The sequence below is a fragment of the Vulpes vulpes genome, unplaced genomic scaffold (genome assembly GCF_048418805.1).
Source record: "Vulpes vulpes isolate BD-2025 unplaced genomic scaffold, VulVul3 Bu000000642, whole genome shotgun sequence".
Taxonomy (NCBI): Eukaryota; Metazoa; Chordata; class Mammalia; order Carnivora; family Canidae; genus Vulpes; species Vulpes vulpes.
This window is the reverse complement of record NW_027325668.1, coordinates 1,990,025-2,007,094: the sequence shown is the minus strand read 5'-3', so window position 1 is coordinate 2,007,094 and position 17,070 is coordinate 1,990,025. Positions and strand designations below refer to the sequence as shown.

Below are 17,070 nucleotides of genomic sequence, written 5' to 3'. Positions count from 1 at the left end.
TAAGTGGAAGGTATTTCATGAAAGAAAGGTGGGGGATGAAGATGAGAGTGGAAAGGAAGGCTGGTGGAAAAATCTTAGAAGGTGCAAAATTGGGAAACCACAGGGTTTGTGGCTGCTAGGGAGCCTTTTAGTGGAAAAAAAGGTTTATTTGGAGAATAAACCTCTGCAGAGAAGTGGTTCTGATGGAAGCAAAATTGCTAATTCACTCCTGAGCAGAACTCCCCAGACTCAGAGTTAACTAAAGAAAGAAAGAAAAAAAGTTCTACATCTGCTTGCATAGAATTATTTATAACTCAAAGTAGTGTTTGGAATTTCACCAAGAAAAAAATTATTATGGTTAGCGTGTACCCAATTTTCCAATACAAATAAACAGAAAGAGTTTGAGGTTATTAATCAATCATGTGTTGATACAGGTAAGTTTATGCTTATTGTTTTTTTCCCCTGACAAACATAAACTAAGTTACTCTGCAAAAAGAAAAATTGTGATTTGCTCTGAGTTTGCTTCTTGGAATGTGGATTACAGAGATATGTATTCTAATTATTCCCAGTGTAGGGATCTGAGGAAATTTACTGGACACTGGGAAGGAAAGCACCAGCATTGTAAGAAAATTGGAGAGTGATATTGTCGTTTCCAGAATTAACATGTCTTATTTCAAAACTGCCCCTAAATTTGTTGGTATGGGAAAAAAAAATAGAGAGAGAGAAAGAAAACAGCACCTTCTCTGAGGTTCTAGATACCTGGTCCTGTCACTCAAAATACAGGTAATTATAATTATAATTTGAGAAAGTTAAATGACCTGGACTTCCTGGTAAGGCCTGTTTCTCTATCATTTGTAATAAGCATTCTATGGAAAGACGTCGTCCAATATTATATCAATGGATTTTTTTGTCTATTCCTGCTATTTCAAACAGCAGTTGTAATTCTTAATGGTGTTACAGAGAAAACAAAAGTCCCTTCCCATAAACAAGAAATTTTCAACCTGATTTTTAAGCGGACTGCTAATTGGAATATAAAGCATATTAAAATATGATGGGGACTCCAAGTGCCAGGAAAGACCAAAAGGGGGGCAAACTATTGGTTTATACATCAAATCTCAGGACACATCTTCAGCAAAAATCAAGGTCTCTGTGTATTTATGTGTGGTTTGAACAAGAAGACATCATACTAATTCAGAGCATAACTTTTTACTGGACGAAGACAAGTAATTTCTTTTTCAGTCATTAACCAAATAATAAATGATTTAAATAGGAGGTATTTAGATCCTGTTCACAGGTATGTATGTAGAGACTACCTATTTGAAAACAAGCCCTTTTTTGTGGGTTGAAAATCCTTTCAACCCACAAAAATAAGCCAATCTCAATATTCTAACTACTCTTTTGTCTTTTATGCTAGCTGTTTTGAGATATATTTCATTAGGGGGAGGATTTTTCTCAAACGGATAAAATGAGTGAATAATGTTGGAAAGCAAGGGCAAAAGTAGCAATTATTTGAAAAAATGGCCTGTAGGGTGAATTAAATAGTTATATATATATATAATAAAATGATCAATGATTTTTTGGAAAGAAAATTTTTCATTTTCTGATGTATGATTCTCTGTAATCTCTATTCCTAAAAAGACTACACCTGTAAATGGGGCTTCTGTGCCAGCAGCCAAACACTTTAGATTTCTTTTTTTTTTTTTTAAACTACAGGTCACAATCCAGAGTGTAAGTGTGAATGTGTGTGTCTGTGTGTGTGTGTGTGTGTGAGAGAGAGAGAGAGAGAGAGAGAGAGAGAGATGACAGAGACAGAAACAGAGATAAAGAGAGAGAGAGAGAGAGAGAGTGAGAGTGAGAAGGGGTGGAAGGAGAAAGAGAAAATATTTTGTTGCATTCCCCTATACAATGCAGTGCATCTTTGTTCTTTATTTGATTGCTATTTTATTTTCCTCCTCTCCAGTACCACATCGCTTTTTGTTTCTTTTTTTCCTCTGGGTATCTATATGTCGGCATATCTAACAACACTTCTTCACATTTGAAAGATGAGAAAATTACTAAATCCGCAAGTCCTTATATCTCATATAGCATCTGGCTTATATGGTATCTAGCAAATGAACCTAAACACCTTTAAGAGCTTAATAGTCTCTTTTTCTCCTAAATTTTAAAATTATTTCACAGTAAAACATTTTGGTATTTGGGAATGCATTTTAAGCTTCCCATTGAAAATCACTGAATGTATATCCATCACCTCTGTATAACAAACTAAGCCAGAATGTTTTATAATTATTATTAAAATGGAAATCCCTAAGAATTAAAAATTTGAGACTTCCTTCTGTAAAACTGATTAATTAAAATTTTGATCCTGAGTTTTCCTGATTTAATTTTTTCATAAATAGACAAATAGATATTTATATGATCTGCCAACTTCAGCTTCAGTATCTAGGGGGAAGAAGTTGCCAGACAGGCATGTAATAATCATATTGGTCAATCTAGCTTGATTGCTTTCTTCCAGCAATGGGCAGTTGTAATTTCCTATCACATTTATAGTCATTATATTTGAGAAAGGGCAAAATAGGTTAATGAAATCATTATAATTTCATTCAAATGATATATATTTTAAAAGCTCAATTAAAGAAACAGATACCAGGGCACCACATTTTATTTTGCCTTATGGAGACCACTTTGCTGTAGTACCTGTAAAAGATACTGAAAAAAACACATTTACCAGTGCTGAAATGAATGTGAAGTCATTATCATTACTAAACATATCCATAAAGTAAATTTATTGTGAAAAGGGATGATGGTTTTTTTTTTTTTGAAATTCATTTGTTCTTTCATCTATTCAATGCATGTTTTATCAAATTCTACTCCTTTTAAGATGGCATAACTGGTTTTAAAAGAGTACTCAGGGGATCCCTGGGTGGCGCAGCGGTTTGGCGCCTGCCTTTGGCCCAGGGCGCAATCCTGGAGATCCAGGATCGAATCCCACGTTGGGCTCCCGGTGCATGGAGCCTGCTGCTTCTCCCTCTGCCTATGTCTCTGCCTCTCTCTCTCTCTCTCTCTCTCTCTCTCTCTCTGTGTGTGACTATCATAAATAAATGAAAATTTAAAAAAATTAAAAAAAAATAAAAGAGTACTCAGAAGTTAGACTAAGCCAGAATTTAACATCATTGCTTATTATTTGTTTGATTTTAAGCAAGGTAATAAGTTTCTTTAATGATAAGTTTCTTTGTAAGATGGACATATTGATGTTACTATCCTCATTGTAATAAGGGAAAGAAATAAATATAAAACTACAGTGATATACAAGATGTTAATAAATTTTATTATCATTTTTATTGTTATTATTATGTTGCAGCCTTTAGAGCTGTGGAACATGAAGAGTTGAATAGTATATTCCCTTCCCCTCAGCTTATTGGTGTCCAGGTAAGAAAGCAGAGAGATAATATTAATATGGTAATATTGTGTCAAGATATGACCTAAACACACTTTATCTAAATTAACTCACTTATATTGTCAATGATTGTATGAGGTGAAATTTGTGGGTGTCCCCATTGTACAGACAAAGAAATAGTATCTCCAAGTTATACAGCTAGTTAAAGCTGAGTTGGGGGGCAACTGAGTGGCTAGGGGTGCCTGAGTGGCTCAGTTGGTTAAGCGTCTGCCTTCAGCCCAGGTCATGATCTCAGGGTTGGGATGGAACCCTGCATTAGTCTCCTTGTTCAGCAGGGAGTCTGCTTCTCCCTCTCTCTCTCCTTCTGCCTCTGCCTACCACTCCTCCTCCTTGTGCTCTCTCTCTCTCTCTCTCTCTGTCAAATAATTAAATAAATAAATAAATAAAGTCTTTAAAAAATGCTGAGTTGGTATATGAATCTAGGCAGTCTGGATTCAGAGTCATTGTCTTTGTGTTTGTTTAATCCTTAACATTATAACTGTATGCTTCCTAATTCATACTACCTATGAACCCTTGATTCTTTGGATTAGAACAATACCTAGAAAAATCTGAGATACTTCAGAATCTTTCTATCAGTACTCTATTCATGGCTATGAAATCTCAGGTAATAACCATAATTTCTTCCCATAAAAGAAAGAGAAATGGCTGTCCCCAACCACATTCAGTGTTTTTCTTCTAGTTATAACTCAGCCATCAGGATATCGGTCTCTGCACACAAAATAACCCAAATTTCCAGAGTGAAAAGGATTTTCTCCATATTTTACAATTATTCTAACATCCCTTGCCCAAGATAAGCAAAATCCATAAGGGCATTCGGCCATGACCTTTCCCCCAAACACTACTGCTCCTTCTGGCACAAATAATCCATGTTCTTCACCCAAGTCATTTATTGCACATTTGCTCTGGACCCAGCAGCAGGAAGATAATGAGAGAAATTCAACGCTACTATCCCCACCTTCTGGAAGCTTACAACCTTTTTAAACAAATATGCAACCATAATGTATGACCTCATTATGGCATCATGAAAAAAGAATAATATCTATGTCCAAAACAAACTTGCATATATGTAAAATGGCACTTGGTTATAAATATAGTGCGTTCTGCTTATTTTAGAATTATTTTCTGCCCTCACTCAATGATAAAGAATCCAGACATTTTTCATTTCCATAGTGGGGCAGGGGAGGCATAATTCCTATTTCATCCTTATAGAGACAATGTATTTTCTGGGGAATTCCAGGTTTATGGGAGTATATTTTGACTTTAAAAGAAAATTGTTTCTCTCTTGGCAACACTTTAGACGCCAAATATGTAGATTTTCTACACCAAGAAATTCTCCAATTTTCTGCAGATACCAATTACATGTCCTACAATTTATTTTAATTCCGTTACTAACTACCCAGGATCAGTATGCAGACCCCAATGATTAAAGCTTCAGACTGTCCCACCTCAAACACCAATCACAAGTAGTGGGTCCCCAGGTTACCCACATTTTTGCTGGAATTGGCTACAAATCAGAGATTCTTTTTTAAAAATAATTTATTTATTTATTTGTTTGTTTGTTTGTTTTAGAGAGAGCACACATACGCACAGGTGGGTGTAGAGGGAGAGGATCTTGAAGCAGATTCCCAGTGAGCACACAGCCTGACATGGGGACTACATCTCACAACCATGAGATCATGATCTGAGCCAAAACCAAGAGTTGGTCACTTAACCCACTGAGCCACTCAGGAGCCTCTACAAATCAGGAATTCTTATCCCTCCTCAGGTTTGATAGTTTACCATAATGGCTCACAGAGCTCAGATAAACACTTAATTTACTGTTACCGGTTTATTATAAATATTCTATAAAGGATAAAAATGAATAGCAAAGAAGTGTATAGGGGGAGCTCCAGAAGCCTCCCAAGATGAGGAGCTTTTTCCCTATAGAACTGGGGTGCACCACCCTCCCAGCATGTGGATGTGTTCATTAACTTTGAAGGCTCTCTGAATCCCATAGCTTAGGGATTTTTATGGAGGCTTCATTACATGGGCATGATTAATCATTAACTCAGTCTCCATTCCCTTTCCCTTCGCCAGAGGATGTGAGGATAGGGATGAGAGTTTGATGCTTCTAACCATTACTTCATCTTTATGGTGACCAGCCCACATCCTGAAACTATCCAGGAATCCACCAAGAGTTCCCACACTAGAACAAAAGATACTTTATCACATAGGAAAGATCAAGGGATTTAGGAGGACTGTGTAAGGTATTCCTATCACCCCATTACTCAGAAAATTACAAGGATTTCAGGAAGTCTGTGTCAGGAACTAGGGACAGACACTACATATATATTTCCTATTATATCACAGCCTCTTCACCATGGTTAGATGCAGTAACCATAAAGGAACCCTGCTCAGCTCTAACTTCAGAAGAACTTGCTGGAAGATTTTGTTTATTTGATAACCTCCAGCAGCCATACCTTCAGCTAAGTCATTACATTCATAGGAGACTGTGGTTTTTACTGGCTCTCTTAGCTGTTGATGGAGCACAAGGAAAGAGGAGAGTCATTTTGGTTGATGCAGGACCCTTCTAACAGTAAATCTTTGCTTGGAGCTTTTTGTAGGGTTGATCAAGACTTTCTGAGAACTATACTTCATCCTAAGTCTCTTCCCCATCCAATCATTGTCTTTCTTTTTTCTTTCAAAAATCATTGTTTGAAGCTCCTTCTCCCTATCCTTACTCTCTCCCCTATTTATCTTTCACAGTTGGTTATGTTATCCTCGTGTCTGTTTCCAGGAGGATCCAAACAGTCAGCAGGTCTTCCATTTTATTTGTGTCCTATAAGAAACATGAAATGAAGTCTGCAAACCAAAGTGAAAGCTCTCTCAGTTGAACAAAAGAATAGCTTCAGGGATCACCTACATCATTGGCTTCCCATTTTCAGGTAAGTTTTGACATAAGTACTGTGTACTTACCTGTGGTATCAAGAATGCACTTAATATTGAATTACAATTAAATATGCTACCCATTAACTTCAGTTTTTACTGTGATTTTGTTCATGTATTTTGAGCAGAAATGTGGTGGAGGCTTAATCTACTTTCTTCTCTGATAATTTATAACTACATGCTAGCTCTCACAACTAAATGGAATTAAAAATAACATTACCAGGTGATTAAAGGGAAACAAAGAAAAATTGCAACTATTTTAAAGTGGTGGTTCTGGACTTTTTGTTTGTTTGTTTTTTGTTTGTCTGAACCTAGACTTCTGATAAGGGCAAAAAACAATCCTTTTTAAAATAATCTTTTCCAAAGATCAAATAATTTTCAAGGATGAAAATGAACAAATTCATAAATCAGAAAAAAACACAAGCAAACCGGGATGCCTGGGTAGCTCAGTGGTTAAGCGCCTGCCTTCAGCTCAGGGCATGATCCTGGAGTCCAGGGATGGAGTCCCACATCAGGCTCTCTGCAGAGAGCCTGCTTCTCCCTCTGTGTCACGCACACTGGGGGCGACAACCGTCCAGGGATGAGAGTAAGGGAATGAGGAAAAGAAAAGAGACATAAACAGAGTGGGAGCAGGGGGACATATGGCCGGATTCAGCCACAATGCCAACTTTATTTGTATTATTCACTCTTTTATAAAGCAGGGTTGTTTAACAAGCAAGATATTTTAAGCTTAGTTCTCCAGACATGTCCTTTCACAGTAGACAGCAACAGTATGCGTCCTTGAGCCACAAGCCTTCAACAACAAGGGTGAGACAGGTGGGCCGAGGTTGGAAGAGTCAACAGAGAGCCATTGCTCGATCCATTAACCCCTTCCTGGCACGCGGCTCAGGTGGGCCGTGGTTGGAAGAGTCAACTGAGAGCCATTGCTCGATCCATTAACCCCTTCCTGGCAGGCAGCTCCCAACATATGTTGCCTCGCCAATTTATCACAAACTAAAGTGGTTTAAAACAATTAAATTTTATTATCTTATGGTTCGAAAGGTCAGAAGCTCAACATCAGTCTCACTGGGCTAAAGTCAAGGTGTTGGTAGGACTAGTTCCTTCTGGAGGCTCTACAAGAGAATCTATTTCCTTGGCTTTGTTAGTCTTAGAGGCTATACGTTTTTTCTTGAAATGTGGTCCCCTTCTCTATTTTCAAATACCATATGATTTCACTCATGTGGAATTTAAGAAACAAAAGAGGTGAACATAGGGAAAGGGAAGGAAAAATAAAATAAGATAAAAGCAGAGAGGAAGGCAAACTATGAGATGCCTAACTATAGGAAACAAACTGAGAGATACAGAAGGAGAGGTATATGGGGAATGGGGTAACTAGGTGATGGGCATTAAGGAGGGCATGTGATGCAATGAGCACAAGATGTTATGAGCAATTGATGAATCACTAAATTCTACATCTGAAATTAATAATACACCATATGTTAAATTAATTGAATTTAATTTTTAAAAAGTGTAGTGACATTATATTTCCTTCACTGACAATTTCTTTTGTTACATTGCCATCTTTTATTTGACTTTCTTGCATCTCTCTTATAAGGACCCTTGTAATTACATTGGGTACACAGGATAATCAGGATAATCTCAAGATCCTTAAATTAGTTACATCTATAAGGCCCCTTTTGCCAGGTAAGGTAACATATTCATAATTTCTGGGGATTAGGACATATGCATCTTTGGGGAGGATATTATTCAGCCCATCATAGGCCAGGTGATGATTATTTTTAGCATTTTCTGCCAAGAGGCAAGGTTGAGTATATTATGTAGATACTTATATAACAAGATAGAAAACACTTGTCCTGCCTCATTTTCCTGGGATGAGTCATCCCAGATGGTGGGCCTGTTTTGGCTCAAGTGGAAAAATTCTCTGGAAAAAGAACTGGGCAAGAGGGGTACCTGGTAGTGGGAAATGCTGGCTATCTCCTCATCAGTTTCATTCTCTATCCAAGGAATCCCTGCATTTCCTTCTCTTCTCCTAAAGAGTTTTCCAAACCCAATTTGGGCAGTTGGACAGAGACGAGGTGACATTCAGAGCTCCTGATACTCAGCCTCAGATGCCAAAGCTAGGTGTCCAAAAGTTGTCAACATGGAGAAGTGCCAAATGTGAAGGTGGCTACTGGCACAGACCCCATGCAGGACTATGGTGCAGCCATTGGCCAGGGTGACAGGTGCTGGGAGCATAGGGAGGGCATCTAAACTTGGTTTCTGTGGCTCACAGTGCCAGACTGCTGGAATGGTGCCCCTGACTGCAGGGAGTACCAAAATAGGTGATGTAGCAGGTTTTACCTGAGGGCTATAATTTCCTAATTTGTGTTGTACACCATATTTCAGAAGTTACTGTTGGATTTGAGCTCCAGTTGCCTATAGCAATGACCTGCTCATATCTGCATGCTCTATTTACTTCCTTCCCTTCCCTATATCATTTTCTGCCCACCCCCAACCCCTGCAATGCTTCCTGAAATAACTTCCCAAATAAACTACTTGCACTTAAATCTTTCCTTTGGGAGCACTGCTGGGATAACACAACTAGAATATGCTATGACCAGAAATGGTAACGACGATGTTTTTAAAAGTCACTTCTTTTTGTCAAATATATACCAATTATAAACTTAATTTTTCATGTAATATCAGGTTTTTAGTAGCTGGAAAAACATGTGCTTTCCCTCCAAACACCTTTGTGTTACCCACTTTTTCCAAGTGTGTTTGTTTGCTTATTGTCTTTGTACTGTATATAGATGAGAGAATACAGTAATATTAATAATGCAAAAATCTATGGAGGATTGCTAAATGAAGTAAACAATAGAGGGAGAAATTCTCTAGAAATACCAGAAAATTAATGATGACTAAAAGACCACTCGGCATTGCAATTTGTTGATTGACCTCTAATACTTGAAAATCATTCCAGAAGAATGAAGAGCTAGTTGTGTTTTGCCCACTTGGCAAGATATTTTCTAAGTTCACTAGTACTGCTCTCCTGAAAGCCTGAATAATGTTTCTCCAGTACAAAGTCAAAATGCAAACTGGAGGTCAGAAAAAATGTTTGTTTCAATCAGATGAAAGGAGGTACTATTTTAAAACCACCTTCTTATTTATAAAGAAGGTATTTTACTGTCCTAAGGCAAAAAAAAAAAAAAAAAAAAAAAAAAAGGCCAGGGATGGAATATTCAGGAAAATAATTTATATATTTCAGGTATGATTTAATCTGTTTTGGTGAAAAAATAAAATCTGGATTTTTATCCACTGCCAAGGAACACTGTATATACTTTTTTTTCTTCCAAAAATATGTAGCTAAGTGCAAGAATAACATACATTTTGCAAGTTTTAACTAGTCAAGCTAACAGTTTTCACAACATATCTTCTTCTAATATAATTACAAGGAAACATTTCATGTAGTGTGATTGTCACTAGAAAGATTCCAATTTAACTATAATAGCATTAGTGAGTAACCGGGCATGGAAATGAGCTGTACAAACTAGCACCATAAGGAAAAGATTTTATATCCACACTATTTAGAATGGGATCACTACTATCTTTGTGTCTCTGTGATTCCTAAGTTTCTCAGGTAAAAATAAACTTAACATAGTTAAACAAATAACATTTAAAATGAAAAATTCAAGTTTCTATTGAGTCAGAATTTGAGGCAAAGATACAATTAATGTTTCCTTTACCTACACTCTCCCCCATACACACATAACTAAAATCAATTAAGACCTATCGTCTCAATTGATAGTAAATTTCATATAGACTAAAATATGCTCATCCATTTTAAGCTATTCTTTTGTCTCAGATTTCCAGCACACTTGGTTACATACAGGTATAGATATAGATTAAGACTACATAAGGTATCTGCAATATAGGGACTTATGCAGATATGAACAAAGTGATGGAGGTAAATATTAATTGATTAATATTAATATTAATAATTAATTCTAATAACTTTTTGACGTATGACAAGGAGGTAATTCCCAAACTGGGAAACATTTTCATTATCTTTCCAACCCATGCATTCTGAGAGGTAGTTTTAATAACATATACCACTAATATAATACATTTGACTGTTTATTGATTGATTGATTTTTGTTTTATTTTATTTCTTTTTAAGTAGGCTCCACACCCAGCATGGAGCCCAACACAGGGCTGGAACTCACAACCCTGAGATCAAAACCTAAACTGAGATCAAAAGTAGGTCGCTTAACTGACTGAGCCACCCAGGTGCCCATAAGTTTGACTATAAAAAAATAAATGAAGTATTGTTTCTCTAAATCAAACCATAATAATTGAAGGGTACTAAATTTCAGTCTGTAGTGAGCTATTAATTAAAGATGAACATATCTGTGTATTTCAACAGAGCAGAAGGTGTTGAATTTCAGGAAATTTGCAGGCCTAGGAGATATTTGCATTTTTAAAAGGAATCACAAGAAACACTATTGTATGAATTTTACACCCACAGATCTCCTACATTTTAAAATGAAACCAATAATGTGTCTTGTTCCAAAAGTATGATTGACTTAATGTGTTGAAGTTTTTTGTTTTTAATATATATAGTTTTTCCATGACCAATTAGTTGATATACAATGGCCTGTGTCTTCTCCTACAGTATGTGATACATTTTTGGTGAACATGCACTATATTTGCTGCTTCCATAATAAATCTTCAAGTTATCTAACAGAAAGATGTTTATACAATGGGTACAGATGGTACAGACTGACAAATTTTTAGACATTACTTCTTAACACAGTGTCTTTTAACACAGCTTCTCTGGAATGTTGCATATAGGAATTCTAGTTAGAGAAAACATATGTAAACTATGTCTTATAATAAAAGGTAATTTTTTAATCTTTATATTTGTTGTTTAAAATGGGATTGCTAATGTCTCTGTTTCAGCCTTTATGCTAGTTTTATTTTTTGAGATGTAATTAACTACAATAAAGTCTAATTTATAGTTAGAATTTGGTAAGTTGTGACAATATATAAACCTGTGAAACAATTAATACAATCAGGATATTGAACCCATCTCCATAAACTACAAAAATTTGTGTCTTCCCTTGGTAATCACAGTTCCCAACCAAGCTACCTCCAACCTTTCCTAGGCAATAACTGATTTTATTTCTGACATCTTTTATTGGTTTGAATTTTCTAAAATTTTCTTTAGTTAGATCCTATAGTATATGCTTTTTTGTGTGTGTCTTATTTTTTTTAAGATTTTATTTATTCATGAGAGACACACACACAGAGAGAGAGGCAGAGACATGAGCAGAGGGAGAAGCAGATTCCCTGGGGGGACCCTGATGTGGGACTTGATCCCAAGAACCCAGGATCATGACCTCACCCAAAGACAGATGCTCAACCGCTGAGCCACCCAAGTGCCCCTCAGTTTTAAGATATTATGAATAATAATATTATGAATATTATGAATAAAACTATGAACAATTTGCATATAAATCTTTGTATAGGTATTGCTTTTTTTTCCCTCTCAGGTATATGTCTCAGATAACACAGGAGTGTTATGTTTAACCATTCAAGGTTTAAATCTTACTATTTTTGTTTCCATTTTTCCATGTGTTCTTTGTTGCCTTTTTCTTCTCTTTAATTTATACTAATTGGATATTTTTATGAATTCACATATCACTTTTGTTCACCAATTAACTATAAATACTTATTTTAGTGATTGCAGGTTGATGGTATATATGTTTAACTTTTCAACACTTCAAGTAATATTAAACCATTTCATGTGAAGTGTGAGAACCTTATAATAGTATACTTCCATTTCTATCCTCATGGCCATTTGTTATTGTTGTCACACATTTATTTCCCCATATGTTATAAACTCCACACCACATTGTTATTATTTTTGCTTTAACGGTAAATAATCATTTTTTCCAGTTTAAAATTGTGGTAAAATATACATGATATATTAAAATTGACCATCTTGAGGGGGTCCCTGGGTGGCTCAGTGGTTTAGTACCTGCCTTCGGTCCAGGGCAAGATATCGGAGTCCTGGGATCAAGTCCTGCATCGGGCTCCCTGCATGGAGCCTGCGTCTCCCTCTGCCTGTGTCTCTGCCTCTCTCTCTCTCACTCTCTCTCTCTGTGTCTGTCATGAATAAATAAATAAAATCTTAAAACACACACACATACACACACACACACACACACCTCCCTGTTTATCTACAATGGCTGTGCAAATTTGCATTCTGATCAACAGTGCACAAGGGTTCCAATTTCCTGGAAAATATCCCATGTACAGTTGAAAAGAATGATTGTTGTTGGGTAGAGAACTCTCTATATATGTTTGTTAGATGTAACTGGTTTAGTTGTGTGGTTCAAGTCCTCTATTTCCTTCTTCCTTCTCCAGAGAAATCTCTTCTGATTTTTCTAATCATTATTGAGAGTGAAGTATTAAAGCATCAAACTATTATTGCAAAACTATTTCTTTAAGGCTTCTTCCAAGAAGAAAGATTAGATTACCAAGGGAAGACAACTTTGCTTTATATATTTTGATTGTTATTAGGTATATAAATGTTTATAATTTTGTATCATGCCATATGAACATTAATATATAATGTCCCTTAACTTTTATTACCATTTTTTCATTTAAAGTTTCTTTTTTCTAGTGTTACTATAGCCACCCTCTCCTCTTTTGGTTACTATTTGCAAGGGTTTTTTCCATCTTTTCACTTTCCACACGTTCGTGTCTTGGATCTAAAGTGAGTCTCTTATAGACAGCAGATAGTTTAACCATGTTTTAACCCATTCAGCCATTCTCTATGTTTGGATTGGAGAATTTAATCAATTTATATTTAATGTAATTACTGATACAGACTTCTGTCACTTTGCTATTTGATTTACATCAAATATGTCTTATAGCTTTTTTGTCCCTCATTTCTTGCATTACCATATTCTTTCATGTTTAGTTGATTCTTTTAGTGAAACATTTAAAGTCCTGTCTAACCCCCTCTTGTGTGTATTCTAAAGCTATTTTCTTTGTGAATACTATGAGGATTATATTTAAAATTATACCTGAAACTATAATAATATGCTAATTTGAATTTGTCAATACTATATGAAAGCTCTGCTCCTTTATAGCTCTATCCCTATTCCTTTCAGGTGCTGATGTCACAAAATTACATCTTTATATGCTGTATATCCAAAACCGTAAGTTGATATTTTTTTAATTCACCAGTTTTTTTAAATTATGTAGAAAACAAAATGTGGAATTACAAACCAAACTTCCAATGATACTTTTAGACTAATAATAGTATTTTAAAAAGTTTTCATTTCTTATTCCTACAAAAAACAGAAAGTAAAGTTACCAACTATTGTTACAGTAATAATAGCTTTTGTAATTGCTTATATATTTATATTTCCTGAAATCCTTGTTTCTTCATACATCTTTCAGTTACCATCTATTATATTTTCCTTTTGACATTCAAGACTCTAGTATTTCTTGCAGAGCATGTGTAGTGGTAACAAATTCCCTCAGATTTTTATAAGACAAAAATCTTAATTTATGATATTTTTGAAGTACAATTTTGCTGGATATATTATTCTTGGTTTATACTTTTTCTTCTTTTAGAACTTGGAATATATCAGCTCACTTTCTTATGGCCTCCAAAATTTCTGGTGAGAAATCTGCTTATAATTTTAGTGAAGATCCCTTATATATGATAAGTCATTTTTCTTTTGTTACCTACAAGATTCTCTGGTTTTGGCTTTTGGCAGTTTGATTAAAATGGGTCTTGATGTGGGTCTTTGAGTTTATCCTGAATAGATTTGGTTGAGCCTCCTATACTGGCTTGAATAGTAATCTCCCAAAATATATATCCACTCAGAACCCATGCAGGTGACTTTATTTGAAAGTGGTGTCTTTGTAGATACAATCAAGTTAAGATGAAAACATAGTGGATTAAGGTGGAGCTTAAATCCAATATGACTGGTGTTCTCATAAGAAGAAAGAGATTCAGAAACAAATCCAAAAGGAGAGCATCATGTAAAGACAAAGGCAGAGAGTGGAGTGATATATCTACAAGTCAAGTAATTTCAAGAATGGCCAGCAACCACCAGGAACAAGGAGAGAACCTCCAGTCACCACCAATCTTGTCAACACTTTAATTTGAACTTCCAATCTTCTGAATTAGGAGAAAATAAATTTTTGTTGTTTTAAGCTACCCAATTTTTAGTAGTTTGTTACAGTGGCCCTAAGAAACTAATAAAACTCCCCTTAGTCTTTAGATGCATAAGGTTGCAGCTGAATTTGGAACTTCAGTTGTAGACCTGTTGGAATATGTTTCTTTCACAAATTAGAATAGCAAATTAATGGAATCCTTATTTCCTAGTGATGAAGTTTAGGTAATGTGAGATTATATAGTGTCATGGTGTTTGAAAAATGTATGAAGAGTTTTAGGTTAATGTGGATGTAAACTCAGGGTCCTTGCTTTCTGTTGTCCTTTTAAGATACGTCTAGGGTTACTGTACAAAAAGAAGGACTTTCGAGAGACTGGAGACAAGGATAAAGAAGAAAAGATCTGAGAGCTATTTCTAAGGAGGAAAAAATGGCCTACCCCAATATTGATTCCCTCCCTTATGTTTTCCAGAAATATTTCAGGATTTCTATGAGCCATTGTCTGCTATAAGCTTATCACTCTTACTCTTCCCTAAAATACTTACTTATTATGACTATCTGATATAAATTCACCATAATATTTTAGTTTAAGGAAATAAGTTCATTTTTTATTGTATTATTATTGTCACTGTTACTATTTTCAATAACAAGCTGGCAATTTAATCGGGAGCAGATATGACTTAACACACTTGAGTAGAAAAGGTAACTCTAAGTTTCTACCAGCTATCTTGCTTTGTCTTTTTGCCAACAGAGATGTCCCAAGCAGAGATTGTTCCTTTAATCACAGTCCGTAATGGAAAGGCATATAAAGCATACAAACATATAGCTCCTGATTAAAAGTAAATGTGCTTAAAATTACTAAAAGTAATGTTTTATGCCACTGAAGTTTGGGGGCTATTTGTTACCAAAGCAAATCTATCTAAAAACAGTCTTTAAAAATAAAAATGTAACAACTTTTACAAGACTAAGTTTAATGGTTGGCAGATGATTAATGGGTAAAATGAAATTTTGTAAATTTCTTCATCTTTCACAGCTTAGATGGAATATATATTGTTGTAATTGAAATATCACAAAAAATAAAAACTAGAACTATTACCATTTAATATTTCTTTCTTAATTCTCTCTCCTATTAGTAGCCTTAAGTAACATTTATTAGATTTAGCAAATGTGTATGCATTGTAATAGGACTTTATGGAAACTCATATCATGGTTTGGAATCACTTTCCACATTTATGATTTGGAATCATTTTCCACATTCATGATTTTTCACATCCTTGTGATGCGCTCTGCGCAATAAAATATAAGGGAAATCACAGTGGATCAGTTATGCATTTAGGCCTCAAGTGTTACTGAATACTTCTGCCTATTTTCTGGAACTCCTTCTATGACTATGAGAGAAAGCCAAAGATAGCTTATTGGAAGATGAGAGACAGGGGGGATGCTAGAGCCAGCTCTTATTGACTTGGAGGAGCCAATCATGTGTATCTTTTACGAACTTCACATTCAGCTAAATCACATCGTCGTTGCTAGACCAAAATTACCAAGGCTGAACACTGATCTGCCTTTCTGAGTCAAAATGTTTTCTCAGTGTTATCTCTTTGTATTGGGGTCTTAATTCGGTAAATTTTTTCAACATTTGAAATCACTGAGTTTCTGAAATCTCTATTTTATTTTTTATTCCTACTTGCAAAATGGCCACTTTTTTTCAGTTTGCCTCTTTTTTCTTTTTTTTTATTTTTTTTATTTTTTATTTTTTTTTTTTGCCTCTTTTTTTCAAAATACGTTTCTTAAAGAAATCACCCCAAACTGAAACATACTACCAATGCCAATCTTTAGATCTAAACATTTCTTAGTTATCCAGTCTTCCTTGTAAATTACTTCAAAAAACAATTTTATCAAATATTTCACCAATGCAGTCTTTAACTTCTGATTAACGTTGTCTTTTACAATCTGGAGAATTTATAAGCCAATGCCACATACTTTATTTTTTAAGGCACCACTTTACTTTTGATACTATCAACTGGGAGGTTTGTCTCAACATTATACTCCATCAAGAATATAATTTGGTGACGATTCTACTGTCTGCAGTGAGATGTAGATTGCTGTGGTAGTGAAAGGGGACATTGCAAATTATGTCCTACTTCTTAGAGGTTTCTACTCTAAGAAGCACATGACTTCATATAATGTGTGGAGTGGCAAAGAATAATACTATCATTTTCCCAAAAAGGGGGAAAGCAAAAATCTACAATAACATTAATGATTACTACGGTAGCTATTAAAAGAAGAAATAATAGAATATCACATATACCAGATCTAAAGAATGACATGATTTGAGGAAGAAAGACATGTGGCTATTTGTTTTGGTGTACAATGATATAATCACATGCAGAGTGCGGAGTGCAATATTGGATGTGAAAAGAGAGCCAGCATCTGGATGCTGCACAGAAACAGTATCAATGACCAGTTAGTCTTAACAAGAGCAGCAGGGTGAAGAAAAGAAAACTACAGCAATATTCATATGAGTAACTACATGTCCT

The 17,070-nt window shown here is 35.2% G+C and overlaps 1 long non-coding RNA gene across 1 annotated transcript; it reads left to right on the top strand.

The window, feature by feature from the left end:
- The first annotated feature begins 13,318 nt into the window (after positions 1-13,318).
- On the top strand, positions 13,319-14,575 carry LOC140596426 (uncharacterized). Its single transcript, XR_011998406.1, has 2 exons — positions 13,319-13,566; positions 13,988-14,575. It is a non-coding gene; the product is annotated as an uncharacterized lncRNA (long non-coding RNA).
- The last annotated feature ends 2,495 nt before the right edge of the window (positions 14,576-17,070 follow it).